The 13,230-nt window shown below is 54.8% G+C and overlaps 1 pseudogene; it reads right to left on the bottom strand.

The window, feature by feature from the left end:
* Nucleotides 1–992: 992 nt before the first annotated feature.
* On the bottom strand, nt 993–9,980 carry LOC104675525 (annotated as a pseudogene).
* Between the last annotated feature and the right edge of the window lie 3,250 nt (nt 9,981–13,230).

Genomic DNA, 13,230 nt, shown 5'->3' with positions numbered 1-13,230 from the left:
AGCTCTGCACTGCGTGAAAGGCCTCGGGTTGTGCCCCATGGCCGGATGGGGAAGCCGGTTGTGCAGATCTGCCTGCCTGGACAGGAGACCAGGAAAATCCAGCAGCTGTTTCAGCTCCTGCCCTGCAGACCTGGAGGCTTGGCTCTCACAAAGTGTGGGTCCTGGCATGGCGGGGGCTCAGGGGACTTACCCAGAGTGATGCTGAGTGCTAGGGCCATGTGGGCAAACTCCAAGCCCTCCTGGGGCTTCTCCAGTGTGGCCAGCAGTGCCACCAGCTTGTTGCACAGCTGCAGCTCTACTTGCGGTTGCCCATAGTCACTGCCAGGGGCAGGACCAGTCCTACCACACAGGCAGGTGGGGTCAGGCTTCCCGCAGCACCCACCTTGCCCAGCGCCCTCCTCAGAGCTCAAACATGTGCTTGGAGCTTCCCACACCCCAGTTACCCCTGCACCTCCGCAGAGCTCTGTGCTCTGTGATAACGCACAGTTCAGACATCCAAGTAGGGGGCTGAAATCACCTGAGGCCCATCCAGCTACACCCGGCAGCCTCAGACCAGCCTCTCCCACCTGGGCACTGGGGGTCTGACTGGGGGGAGTCAGCACTCCTCTCTGCTCTAAAAACACCACATTTATCTGTGACCAGGGCTGAGCCACACCATGAGCTCAGAGGAAGGGAGAAGCCGTCCCCACTTTGGGGTGCAGGCAGACCCGGGCCCTGGCCCTGGGCCTCCCACTGACATGCTGTGTGTCCTTTGACATTTCTCTGTGCCTCACTGAGCCTCAGTGTCCTCATCTGGAAGATGGGGACAGGACTTCCCGCTCATGGTTGCTTGAGATCATCAGGTCCAAGGGTAGAGCCATTGTCATGGCCTTGTCCCAGGCAGGGGCACGGTCAATATCGTTCCCGGTGAGACCACTAGGAAAGGGTAGAGCCATTGTCATTTCCAGGCCCCGAGCGTTTGTCCTGGGCAGGGGGCACATCAATATCATTCCCGGTGAGACCACTGGGAAACTAAGCATGTGCATGGATGGCCCTGCCTCCAGGTGGGAGGCCTCTACCCTGACACACCTGTGCCTCAGCCCTCCAGGTGCCCCCCTGAGGCCCATCCACATCAGCCCAAAGGCCAGCTCACCTGGTAGAAGGACACAGCTTTCTCCCGCTCCCAGGCCCCATTGAAGATGTCTCCAGCTGCCTCAAACAGCTCCACCCCAGGTTGGAGTCGCCTGTGTACAGGACCACATTCTGTGCCACCTGAAAGGAGGCAGAAGTTCCCTCAAGACCCACACCTGGCGAGGTGGCCACGCCCACCTTCGCCAGCCTCCTTCCTCACACACTGCAGGTACACCTGAGCATTTTTCAGACCTGTGCATTAGGGCTGCCCCACCATTGGCATGAGGACAATGAACTGATGCACCTGAGTGCCAGGAGGTGACTGAGCAGCTGCAGCCCAGGAGCCCAACATCTGTGAATCCTACCACCAGGGATAGCCCTAGCCCCACCGACCTGCACTCAAACAGTCTCCGTGGCCCCCAGATTGCTGGGAGCCCATCCCCTGGCTCCTTTCTGCGTTGCCACATCCCTGCCGCAGCTCAGGGCCGCACATCAACAGTGTTTGTGGGTGGGCCTGGTCCCCTCTTGGCCATGAGCTCTTGATCCCTCTCCTCAGCTCAAGGAGGTATACAGCAGGTGCTCAATAATGAAAGCTTCACCAGGCTCGTGGGCTTCACAATTTGTTACAGATCACACTGTGTTTGGGAAAGCCTCTGAAAGCAGCAGCTATGATAGATTCATTTTGTAAGGAGATGTGCCACATGTCGCTTGGAGCAAGTTCTTCTGTGTGTTAACTGAGTGGTCACATTATTTGAGCTTGTGCTGTATACCAGCACGTGCTAGGCACTGTGAGGGGCCACACCTCTGCCCTCAGGGAGAAGATGCTGGCCACTGGGGGAGGATGTGAGGGAACCAGTTGGAGGGAGGGAAAAGGCACACAACAGGTGCTCAGCAGTGGCTTAGGAATGAGTAGATGGATGGATGAATGGATGAGCAGATGTATAGACACATGGATGGATGGATGGGTGTGTGGATAGATGAATGCTTGGATGGATGGATGGATGGATGGATGGATGGATGGATGGACAGATGGATGGATGGATGGATGGATGGGTGGATGGATGGGTGGATGGATGGGTGGGTGGGTGGAATGATGTGTGTATGTCTGTATGGGTGAGTAGATAATGTATGGATGGGTGGAGGGTAGATGATGTATGTACATATGGATGGATAGATGGTGGATAGATGAATGTATGGATAAACAAATGGACAGACAGATGAATGGAGGGATGGATTAATAGATAGATTGGTGGGTGGATGGATGAATGATGCATGGATGGACGAATAGGTGAGTGGATGGATGGGTGAAAGGATGGATGATGGAAGGATGGATGGATGTTGGATGGATGGATGAATGGATGGGTGGATGGATGATGGATGGATGGAAGGATGAACAGGTGAATGGATGGATGATGGAAGGATGAATGGATGGATCGATGGAAGAACAGGTGAATGGATGGATAGACGGGTGAATGAATGGATGATAAAAGGATGTATGAATGATGGATGGATGAATGGACAGATGGATGGATGATGGATGGATGGATAGATGGATGGATGGATGGAAGGATGAACTGATGGATAAATGGATAGCTGGATGAATGACGGATGGATGGAAGGATGAACAGGAGGTGAGTGGATGGATGATGGAAGACTGGATGGATGATGGAAGGATGGATGATGGATGGATGGATGGATGGATGGATGGATATATGGATGAATGGATAAATGGATGGATGAATGATGGATGGATGGAAGGATGGAAGGATGAACAGGTGAATGGATGGATGATGGATGGATGGGTGATGGATGGATGGATGAATGGATAAATGGATGGATGGATGGATGATGGATGGATGGATGAACAGGTGAATGGATGGATGATGGAACGATGAATGGACGGATGGATGGAAGAACAGGTGAATGGATGGATAGACGGGTGAATGGATGGATAGACGGGTGAATAGATGGACGATAAAAGGATGTATGAATGATGGATGGATGAATGGACAGATAGATGGATGGATGATGGATGGATGGATGGAAGGATGAACAGGTAAATAGATGACGGAAGGATGAATGGATGGATGGATGGATGGACAGAGAGTGAACAGCACAGGGGCCCTCCTGCATCCCTTGCCACTCACCTGGATGTACAGGTCCACCAGCTCGCTCTGCCGCAGGATGTAGTAGATCTTCCCTGCTTGCAGCCAGGCATCCGCCTCCTTCTCTTTCTTCTGGAGGTCAATGAAAATCCCCAGACTTCATTTGGTGTAGTCCAGAGCGGATCTGTAGGCCCTGGAATCAGACACAGGTGTCAGAACAAGGGCTCTCATCCTCCTGGAACCAGTCTGCCTTTCCTGTGGGTCTGGTGACAGATGAATCTGGCACGTGGGGACTGGGAACGGCCCTCTTGTGTGTCGTGTTCTGCCCTTCCCAGGCTGCTGGGAGGGCCAAGGTGAACACACACGGCATGGAAAAGATGAAGGACATCCTTCTGAGGGAATCGAGCATCATGCTGCCCTGTGGCAGGAGGAGTGTGCTAGTCCATCTCCCCTGCCTCCCAGACATGGCCTGTGTCTTCTCCAGACGCACCAGGAGCCGTTAGTGTTCAGAGGCTATCTAGGCCAATGGTTCTCAAGGTGTGCAGGCATCACAGTCACCCGGAGGCCTGTCCTTATAGCTTGCTGGCCCTGCCCCCAGAGCTTCCGGTTCCACAGGCCTGGGGCAGGACCTAGAACTCCCACTTGCCACAAACTCCTAGGTGACATGGATGTTGCTCTGCTGGTCCAGGGGCTACACTTTGAGAAGCATGGCTCTAGCACACTGGCCCATTTTCCTTCTGTGAACCTGAGCCCAAGACTGGAGCCAGTCTCCCGGGTCCCCATGGAATCTGGCTCCTTCCCTGCTCTCTCAGTAAGTCCGACACTCGAGGGGCTGTGACTGCTGCAATGTCACTGGGCCCTAAGGGTGGGGTGGGCAGGGCCATGGTTACCCCACCAGGTCAGGATGCTCAGGGGAAGCTGAGTGGGCCACACATGGGACGTGAGACCTTGAAACCCTGCCCCAGGGAAGCATGTGACACAACTGGCTCTGTCTTCTGTGGGAGAGAAGCCACAGGTGGCTGCTGTGGTCACATTTAAGGGGACAAATGAAGGCCAGGAGTGAAGACTCGGGGCAGGCAGAGGTCAGATGACAAAAGCCACCATAGCAGGAAGAACAGCCCAGAGTGCACGTGCTGCCTCTGCTGGGGTTGAGACGACCTTTGACCCAACAAGGGAGGCTCAAGCTGGGACTCACGGGCCAGCAGCAGCCCTGGGACGACCCCAGGCCCACCAGCTCAAAGCATCTGATGCCAAGGAACCAAATGATCAAAAGGGAAGGGGCTGATGGTGTCCTGGGCCAGCTTCCGTGTGCCCTCCTCCCTGCCCTGCCTGCCCCCACCTCCACCACTGCAAAGCCAGCCCTCACCGCTCGGTGCCCAGGGACAGGTAGAGCTGACTGATGGTCTCCAGGAACTGACCCCCAGCACTTTGTCGGTCACCTTGCGGGCCAGGGAGAGCTGGAACTCGTGGTAGAGGACACACTGGGCCTCGCTGGGCATGACGACGCTGTAGAAGTAGCACAGCCGCTGGACGGTCCACAGCTGGCCTGGGCAGAAGACAAAATGAAAGACGTCAGCCTCCCAGCATCGAAGTGAGGCTGGCTGGGCTCAGAGGCCCCTGCGCTTTGCTTGTCTCTTTCACACCTCTGTGAACCTGGACCCCATAGGTGGGGAGCCTGAGTTCAGACAGGCCATGCACCTGTGCAAGGACAGACGCCGAGCACATCGTGACATGGGCACAGCTTGGTGCAGATGCTCATGGTAGAGGCCGGCCTTCTTTACAACTCCCAGGGCCAAGGTCCTGGCCAGGCTCGGCCGCTGCACCAGGCCAACTATTTCTGCTTCACAAAGCCCCTCTGACCAGGACCAGGGCCGCCTTCAGCCTGAGCTGATGAGGCCAGGGGCACAAGTAGCCCCTGTCGCAGATGGAACCCTGAGAGAGCAAAGCCAAGCGTCATGTCTGCCACACACGGCATCACGTTGGGGAAATGGGGTTCAAAGCCAGCCCCTGGCATTCTCACACATGCTTCTCTCATGCAACCAGGCTCCAAACCCACAGGCTCACTAGCCTCTCCCAAAGCCAGGGCGCTGGGAACAGTGGAAAGTTTTCGATTTTCTAGTGTCAGAAACATTCCGGAGATTAACACCGAGAACCAGGTACACCGAATGGACATCTGTCACACATGCCACCCAACAACAGCTGAATACACAGTCCTTTCGAGCGCCCATGGGACATTCCCCATGACAGACCATGTGCCAGGCCACAAAACGAGCCTCAGTGAGTGGAGAAGGACTGAGACCAAAGCAGAGGTGCTCTTCAGCTGTACTGGCACGAAACTGGAAATCAACAGTGAAGGAAATGTGGGAAATTCAAAAATATGTGGAAATTACACACTCCTAAACAACCAGTGAGTCAAAGAAGAGACCATCAGGGAAACTGCAAACGAATTTGAGAAGAATGCAAACAAATGCACAGCCCGGGCCAGCACGGTGGCTCACGCCTGTCATCCCAGCACTGTGGGAGGCCGAGGCAGGAGGATCGCTTGAGTCCAGGAGTTTGAGATCAGCCTGGGAAACATGGTGAAACCCCGTCTCTATAAAAAAATACAACAATTAGCTGGGTGTGCTGGTGCACATCTGTAATCCCAGCTACTCGGGAGGCTGAGGCATGGGAATGGCTTGAACCTGGGTAGAAGTTGCAGTGAGCCAAGATCGCAACACTGCACCCCAGCCTGGGCAACAGAGCAAAACTCTGTCTTAAAAAAAAAAAAAAAAAATAGCACAGCGTATCAAAAACTCCAAGATGCAGCTAAGGCAGTGCTGAAAGGGAAATTTATAACTGTAAATGTCTACATTCAAAGAAAGAAAAAAATCTCAAATCAAAAACCTAACCTGCCACCTTGAGAAACTAGAAAATAAACTAAACCCAAAGCGAATAAAAGGAAGAAAATAATAAACATGAGAGTGGAAATGAGAAGTAAAAATACAGAGAATGGAAAAACAAAAAAGATAACAGAACCAAAAGTGGGTTTTTTGAAAATAATAACAAAATTGACAAATCTTTCACCAGACTGACCAAGGAAAGACAGGACACAAATGACTAAAATCAGAGACTGAGCACCATGGCTCACGCCTGTCATCCCAGCGCTTTGTGAGGCCGATGTGGAAGGATCGCTGAGGCCAGCATTCAAGACCAGCCTGGGGGAACATGATGAGACCGCATCTCTAATAAAAATAAATAAATAATTAAAAACCCAAGTTTCTAAAATCAGAAATGAAAGAGGAAACATTATTGCCGACCTGACAGAAATAAAAGGATTCCATGAAAACACTACGAACAACTGTACACCAACAAATCAGACCATCTAGACACAACAGCCAAACTCCTAGAAGGACACGAACTACCGAAAGTGACTCAAAAATGACCCCAAGTAAGCATGTGGGGTATCAGCCCCGCCCTCGGTCTCCTCGACCATTCAGCGCAGGGTGGGGAGACAGGGAAGCATGATCCCCATTCCCTAGCCTGCATTTCCAAGTCTGAATCCCCCAGCACCCCGGGGAGGGCCTCGTAGGAGGAGGTGCCACGGGCTATTGTGCCAGGAGCCACCGGAGGCTGCAGTGGGGGCTGGGGCGTTGGGTTCCCGGAGGGTCTCCTTCCAGTCAGAGAACGCCCCTGGGGAAGAAACCTGGGTATGAACCCCCCACCCCTCCTTGGGCAGATGTGTGGGACCGGGGCCCCTTCACACGGTCCTTTCCAAAATCTCATCCCTCCTAGGGCCAGGAGTGCGTGCCAGGCCTGTGCTGGGAAATGGGCAGATTTGGCCACAGCCCCTGGGGCTCTGGTCCAGGCCACAGGAGGCACTTCTGAGTGGTCTCACTATGCCATGACAAAGCGCTGCAAGGCAGAGGGGACCCACAACAGTATCCCTTGTCTCGGCCATTTCCCTGGACTCGTTTCCTCATCTATCCTCTGCGGCTAGATTTCGGACAGCCCTGCCCACCTACTGTCCGTTTACTGCTCAGTGTGCAGTGACTGCTCGACAGCACTCCATGGCTCCCCAGTGCTCTTGGGGAAAAGGCCAAGCCACAGCCTGAGGCCCCAGGCCCTGCTTAGCTCTCCAGAAGAGCTTCTCACCATCCAGCACCGAGCCCACCCACTTCCAACTCCGCACCTCCTTGCATAAGCCCTGCTCACTCACCCCTGCTCACACCCCACTCATCCCCGCTCACACTCCCGCTCACTCACCCCCACTCATCCCTGCTCACACTCCCGCTCACTCACCCTCATCACACCTCCACTCACTCACCACCACTCACACCCCACTCATCCCCACTCACTCACCCGCACTCGCTCACCCCTGGGCCTTCACACAGGCTACACCACCAGCCCCTCCCCCACCACCAGCCCCTCATTCACACCTATTTCTTGACTAAATCCTCTCAACCCTCTGGTCCCAGACTAAAGAGGCTTCCCTAACCCAGGGCCAAGTGCTGCCCCGCCATCACGCCACTCACCCTTTTGTGGCTTCTCTGGCCTGAAGCTCACATTCCCACGCTCAGTCCCTGCCACCCGAGGACCCCACAAGCCCCATTTGTGGGTGGGGCCTGGCACACTCTGCACAACAAGCTGCTTTTGTATGAACTGCTCTGCGGCTTTGGGCAATCACCCGCCCCTGTGTTCTCTGTGAAGTGGGATGACAGGTGTGCAGGCTGCCAACATACCAAGCAGATAACAAGGGCACAAGGACCGGTGTTCAGGGCCTGGCTCATGGAGGGGCCCCAAGTCCCAGCTCAGCAGAGCCTGCCCTGATCCCAGGATTATGTCTAGGGATTCCCAGCATGCAGGAATTTCAGTGCTCAAGGCAGGATGGTCCCTGGGCAAACCAGGAAGAGCTGGCTGCCCTAGTAGGGCACAAAGGGCCTGGCCCTGCGTGGGAACCACCTGTCTCCAGAGCGCTTGCCAACATCTGCTGCTGGCCACAACTCAGCACTTTTCATGGTGGAAAAACCACTTGTTTTTGAATCACAGACCCCAGGTGTGCCCTGACCCAAGTGGCCCCAGAAGGCGCACAGGAGGAACCGGGGCACTCACTCTCCATGTGGTCCATCTCCATGGCGACCAGAAGGGCCCACTCGTAGTAGCCCTTGCCCTGCTGGGCCGGGCCCTGGCGGGTGCAGAGGTGGCCCAGCTACAGGAGCACGTGGGTGAAGTCCCGGCCACACTCCCTGCAGGGCAGCCTCGAGAACAGCGGCACAGCCTCCAGGAGGTAGTGCTGGGCCAGCCTGCTGGCACTTGCGTGCAGACACAGGGTCCAGAAGTTGGTCAGCACCACTGCCTGGTTCCTCCACTGGCCCAGGTCCCAAGACGCCTGTAGGGCACAGTAGTAGCCCTCGGCTGCCTGCTTCGTCCGGCCCGTCCTCTTCAGAGCCACGGCCACCATGTTGGCAATCACACCCTCCTGGTCCTCGCTGGCCACCACTGCATCCTGGACAGACTGCAGGATGTTCAGGGCCACTGGGCTCTGCCCATGAAGCACGTGCAGCCAGGCCAGGACCACCAGGCAGTCCACGATGGCACGGACTCCGGCAACAGCACTGGTGTCCACAGCCTGCGTCATGAAGGTGATGGCTGGACCGTGGTAGCCACGGTGGTTGTACATTTGGGCCAGGCTGGCGTGGAGAAGGCCGCGCAGCACCTGGCCTGTGTCCGGGGTTAGGGAGGCCAGCGCTCACCTGAGGTAGTGGGAAGTCTGTGTGGGGAGGCTGTGGGGCTGCAGGGCATTCTGGAGCACCAGGTTCACCCTCCTCAGCGAACCGGCCAGCCAGTCGTGTCTCCTCAATGAGGCCACCTTAACACAGCTCAGCAGGCACTTCGGCCAGGAGTAGGAGCCAGGAATAGATGTCAGCCAGGAGTAGGGAGCAGTCTGAGAGCCACGCAGCCTCTGGGGCTCCCTAGTCCCTGTGCAAAAGCAGCAGCTGCTCTAGGAAGGGCAGGGCCTCCTCGGGCTGCTTGAGGTGCACATGGTGCCTGGCCAGCAGGAAGCAGGCCTGGGCCTTGGCCTGTAGGGCTCTGGCCACCCACCGCCCACTGCAGCACCAGCTACAGGAGCTGCCCCTCCGCCTCGGTGCTGCAGATGTGGCCGGGCATCCCCAAGAGCAGGGCCATGGCTTTGGGAACCACCTGTGTACACTTCTCCCGGTTCTGCTTCCGGTAAATGCTGGCCAGGTTAGCGTACACAGCCACCACCAGGAACAGGTCCCCAAAGCTGCCCCCCAGGGCCCCCAGTGCTTCCTCAAAGTACACCTGGGCCTGGGACAGCTTGAGCCTCCTGCTGCACAGCCACCCCAGGAGGAAGCAGAGTCTGACCAGGGCCATGAGGAGGCCAGTTTTCTTGGCCGCCCCTCAGGCCTGTGCCAGGCACACAGTCAGCTCCTCCTCGGCACTTAACCTGCAGAACACGCTCCTCAGCCATGGCAGCACCACGTCGTACAGGCCACAGAAGCTGGCCTTGTACCCGGAGGCATTCAGGAACAGCAGCAGTGAGCTCAGGGCCTCTGGGTCCTCCCAGTCTTCCTCAGCTTCCAAGCAGAAGGAGGGCTCCTCGGGGTCCTGCAAGCTCATGTTGCTGGATGCTGCACAGAGACCCCAGGACTCTGGCTCCTGGGGGCAACCTGGGCAGGTCTTGCATTGTTCCAGAACATTCCTCACCTTCGGAAGGGTCTCCTGTGGCTCCAGGCCCAGGCAAGGTGGAGGTATTTCTGCAAGTCACAAAAACACCCAGACAGATTAGAGTCCAGCAGTGAGTCCTTGGTCCACTGAGGGCAGGGTCCCCACATCCCGGCCCTCTGTGTCCCTGGCACAGCTTGCCATGAGCCCTTGAGAATTATGTGCAATGCAAACCCGGGCCTGGAGCACGTAGGAACTCTGACACTATGGGGACAGAGAGAACACGCAGGCCCGTGGCCCGACTCTCCTACGAAATCACCCTCCTGCCTGCTTTGTCGCCCACCTGACAGCATGGTTTGAGGAGACTATGTCAGCTCAGTGATCCCTCAGAGATGCCTTTCCCTTTCGAAAGAATCAAAGCCTTCTAACTGGACCCATGTGTATGCAGCACTACAACTACAAATGTAACTTCTGTCAGCATATTGGGCCCCCGGTGGGGTACAGGAATCCATGAAATCCTCAACAGCCAATCAGAGCTATTGATCAGCTCAAAAGCTGCTATGCAAAATTGGTAAAGCCACCGACAGCACAGGACAGGGGTGTTGTACCCAGGTACCAAGCTCCGTGCAGGGAAACGGACCATCCCTGCAGGAAGGATGGGAAAGCTTCCAGGCCCTCTGAGGCCACCTTCACCTTGGATGGTCTGAAAACCTGAAGCCCACAGTTCCTAAAGGGTTAACAAAGGCCAGACTGCTCAAGCAGCCCACTGGCGCCTGCTGGCTTCAGTGGATTCCTAGCCAAAGCCCCCTCCCAGAGGTGTGCAAACGAGTGCATTTCCTGTTGGAAAACCTGGAATGAAAGGAGGCATTACTGGGAAGGAAAAAACCTAGATTTAAACAGACTCTCTGTTTCAAGCTCACATGTAAAAAATATTTTCAATGCAAATTGCCTCCCTATTCATCTGTAAAGCCTTGGATTAAATAAATAAATAAATATGATTTAGAGGCAAGTGTCTGACTTGACTACAATAGATTAGCTAAGAAATCTCCCTCACCTGGCAGACGCACACAGCCCCTCCCAGCCACTACCCTGGCCTCAGGGGCAGCTGGAGAGCCACGTGCCTTTGCTTCAGTGACTTTGGCAGAGGGTGGAACCACCCCCTCCCTGAGGCAAACCTACAACAGCCTTCCCTTCCCCACTGGCTCCCCTCAGGAAGGAGCAGACCCTTCAGGGACCTCAGTTGAGGCCCCTGCAACCTAAGGCTCTGAATTCTGCTACCCGCTGAGGGCAGTGTGGCCTCCCATCTCTGAGGCAGAGCACAAGGTGAACTGCAGCTTCTCCAGGTCATGAGAAAGGAACCCACAGCTACATGTGGGCCCCAGCAGTGGAAAGGATGCCCCACCTCGGTCGGGGACCAGGCGGGGGTCAGCATGTTCATTGGAAGAAGTGTGGGACCCCACGGCCTCCAGTGCCAGAGTAGACGGGAGGTTCAGGCCCACCTCAGGTGATGTCCCCCAAGCCCCCAGCCCACACCACAGAGGGGTGACAGCCGCGTCCAATGCCCACTGTGCTCAGCTCTGTCACCTCCCCCGGCGTTACCCCAAGGCCTAGCTCATAACCAGAAGAAGCCTGAGCCACAGGCAGAACCCACCTTGTTCCTGCGGCTGCTCGGTCTCAGCTTCCTCTACTGAGTCTGGCAAGGGAGAAAAGAGAAGCAATCAACACCCCCAGCCAGCACCTCTGGTCCCATGTCAGGTTGATCTGGGTGTCAGTGTTGCAGGGTGAGAGCATTGCAGGGTGCAGGGATTGAAAGTAATATCATCCTCTTCCCTCCTGGATCATGAGAACAACATCACTGGGGGGTGTACACTTTCTGTGATATTGGGAGTAATATCGTCTTCCGTGCCTTGGAATATTAAGGACAATATCACGGGGGGGCGTGTACATCTTCTGCAATATTGGGAATAATATTATCCCCTCTCCCCCTGCATACTAGGAAAGATATCAGAGTGTGTGTTCACCTCCTGCGATATGGGGATTAATACCATCTTCTCCCCTTCCGGATATCAGGAAGAGTATCGCACGGGGGTGTACAGTGTCTGCGATACTGAGAGTAATATCAACCTCTCAGCCTTGGAATACTAAGAAGAATATCACAGGGTGGATGTACACCCCCTGCCATATTGGGAGTAATATCAGCCTCTCCTCTCCATGGATATTAGGAACAATATCCCAGGCTGGATGTACACCTCCTGCTCTATGGGGAGTAATATCCTTTCCAGGATACTCATAACAATATCACAGGGTGGGGGAACACAGTCTGCGATACTGGAATTATTATCATCCTCTCCCCCTCCGGATACTAGGAACAATATCACAGAAGAGCTGTACCCTCCCTGTGATATTGGGAGTAATATCATACGCTACTTCCGTGAATATTAGGAGCAATATCACCGGGTGGCTGTCCGTTCATTGCTATGTTGGGAGTCATGTCATACTCTACCCCCCGGATATTAGGATCAGTGTCACAGGATGAATGCACACCTAATGCGATATTAACACTAAAATCATGCTCTCTGTCCCTGGATATTAGGAACAACATCACAGGTAGGTGTACACCCCCTGGGGTATTAGGAGCAATAATATGATTAATTAGTAAACATCAATGATTGATTTTAATAATTATCAGGCTGGTCTAGAACTCTTGACCTCAGGTGATCTGCCCGCCTCAGCCTCCGAAAATGCTGGAATTACAGGCATGAGCCACCGCTCCCAGCCAACACTTCTTGACATCTCTTTTTGGACCTCAAATTTAGCATGCCCAAAACACACTTTTGATTCCCCCTACTATAACTCACTCCTCCCATAGTCTTCCCGATCTCAATAACAGCATCTCTAGTCTTCCAGTTACTCAGGCCAAAATCCTTGACATCATCCTTAAAACTTCTTTTTCTCTCGTCATCCAACCCATTTAAACTCTCCTTTCAAAATATATGCCAGATCTAACCACTTCTCACCTTTCTTATCATTTCCAACCAGGTCCAGCCCTCATCATAGCGATCTGGGTTACTGCAAAAGCCTCCCAATCGCCAGGCACAGTGGCTCACGCCTGTAATCCCAGCACTTCGGTAGGCCAAGGCAGGTGGATCATCAGAGGTCAGGAGCTCAAGACCAGCCTGACCAACATGGTGAAACCCCTCTACTAAAAATACAAAAAATTAGCCGAGCATGGTGGTGGGCGCCTGTAATCCCAGCTATCCGGGAGACTGAAGCAGGAGAATCTCTTGAACTCAGAAGGCAGAGGTTACCGTGAGCCGAGATCGTGCCATTGCACTCCAGCCTGGGTGAC

This window comes from Rhinopithecus roxellana, chromosome 9, assembly GCF_007565055.1.
Source record: "Rhinopithecus roxellana isolate Shanxi Qingling chromosome 9, ASM756505v1, whole genome shotgun sequence".
Lineage (NCBI taxonomy): Eukaryota > Metazoa > Chordata > Mammalia > Primates > Cercopithecidae > Rhinopithecus > Rhinopithecus roxellana.
Note: the sequence above shows the minus strand (reverse complement) of the source record. Positions and strands in the feature narration are given on the sequence as shown.